Source organism: Musa acuminata, unplaced genomic scaffold (assembly GCF_036884655.1).
Source record: "Musa acuminata AAA Group cultivar baxijiao unplaced genomic scaffold, Cavendish_Baxijiao_AAA HiC_scaffold_287, whole genome shotgun sequence".
In the NCBI taxonomy this organism is placed as follows: domain Eukaryota; kingdom Viridiplantae; phylum Streptophyta; class Magnoliopsida; order Zingiberales; family Musaceae; genus Musa; species Musa acuminata.
The window spans coordinates 30,001-32,296 of NW_027020549.1; positions in this window are offsets into that span (position 1 = coordinate 30,001).

The window sequence follows — 2,296 nt, forward strand, 5'->3', positions numbered from 1 at the left end:
TAACCGAATAAATCAAATAATTTTGTTGATACATTCGAATAATTAAACGTTTCACAAGTACTGAACTAAATTTATTGCCATAACCCCCAAAATTCACGGGTTCATAAAAAATTGAACTATTTAAACCCTGATCATAAGCAAATACGTAAATATACTCCTGAAAAAGAAGTGGATATAGAAAGTATTGTTGCCGAGATCTATCTTTTTCTAAATATCCTTGTAATTCTTCCATTTACATTTCCACTTGAAGCAGGGGTAGGAGGCATTTATTGGGTTATCAAATGATACATAGTGCAATATGGTCAAAACAGGGTATTTTGTATTCTATTATGTATATAGAATACAATAGTAATAAAAATATATACCCCGAAAAGGAAACAGGGAGTCCAATCAATAGATCTTTTTATTCTCTTTTTCTATCGAATTGGTTTATCTTCGTTGTTTATCTTCGTTATAATTACAAGAGGATAACAAACCCTTTATTTTTGCAACCCGATCGCTCTTTTGACTTTGGAATTTATTCTCTTTATCAGTATACTGTTTCTTCTACACATCCGTTTCTAATCCATAATAAAGAATAGTTAGGATTTATTAAAAAAAAAGGAAAAAGAATCAATGGTCCACCCACAGGAGAACTCACCCTTTCCCGTATAAGGCACTAATCTATTTTTAACGTCTAATTAGATCGGGTAATCGTTCAATTCAAATTAAGAACATAAGCTCGTTGCTTTTTGTTTTACCAAAATTGGAACCATAGGCTCTATCCATTTATTCACTAGACCCAACTGTAAATGTGAATTTGTTTTGTCCCCTTCCCTTCCAAAAATTTTTTATTTTTGTAGCGATCCAGTAAGGATAAACTAAAAGTTCCACTTTCATTTGAATTTGTAATTTTTTAATAAAATATTTAATAAAATAAGAAATTTTTTTTATTACGACATGCTACTTTTTCCATTCATTACCCTTGAGGATCAGTCGTGGTCTTATAGACTCTACCAATAGTCTGGACGAATTTGTTGCTTCATCAAAAATGTGTAAAAGATCATAGTCGCACTTAAAAGCCGAGTACTCTACCGTTGAGTTAGCAACCCGAATAAAATAAAATAAATAGGATATGTAGATACGATAAAAATGAAAAATCCATTAAATTGCACTGCACGACCCCATCAAAACATTGAACTAATAATAAATAAAAAAATATTTATGTTTTATGATCGATTATACAAAATAAATAGAAAATGTACAGATCATATTTAAAAACACCAGATTCCTAAAAGAGATGCTAAAATTGTGACAGACCTACCAGTTTTTTATCAATTTTTTATTTTTGTTAAGTTAAATTCCAAAATACGTCTTATATGACAGTAAACCCAACAATGCAAAACCCATTATTTGAGTAAAAGTGAAGTTAAAACCCAATATGGGGTCTGGATAAAGAGATTTATTTATCTATGATCAATTAATTTATCTATGATCAATTATATTTGTTCGATACACCATTGTCAATATGAATGCAATGTTGAGAAAACAAATAACAAATAAAGTAAATAAAATAAGGATTTGTATTGGGTTGGCACAACATAAATAAGAAATTTTGATGGAAAAAAATAAGGAAAAGATAAAGAAAAAATCTCGGGTTTACTCAATCAATAGAGGTACAATAAGCAAGATTAATCCCTTGTTTGTTGGTGGATTCCTATAACAAGAAAAAAAGTAAATTTAAGTATGAATAGAGCAAGAAAAGGGAAAATTTTAGGTAAAAAATTGTAAGTAAAAAATTATACAAAGATAGATTTTATATTAATCATCTCCCCCCTTTTTATTAATTTTGTTGTTTTTTCTTTTAATTAACTCGAGGTTTTTTCTTTAAAAAATTCTGCCTTACTTAAAATATCATAAACAGTTCCTGTAGGTTGAGCGCCCTTTTCAAGGAAATATAGAATAGCGGGAACGTTTAAATAAGTTTGATTCTTTATCGGATCATAAAAACCCACTTTTCGAAAATCTCTTCCTTCTCTTCGGGATCGAACATCAATTGCAACGATTCGATAGATGGCTCATTGGGATAGATGTACATAAACAATCCCCCCCAGAAACGTATAGGAGGTTTTTCTCCTCATACGGCTCGAGCTCGAGAAAAAATTATTTTTATTTCGGTATATCTTTCTGTATATAATATCAAATAGTAAACACAAAATAATGACTCAAATCATAGTCTAATTCATTATTATTATTTTGTTCTTCTAAAAAAAAAAAAAAAAATAAATTTCATTCGTACTCATAACTCAAGTTGGGT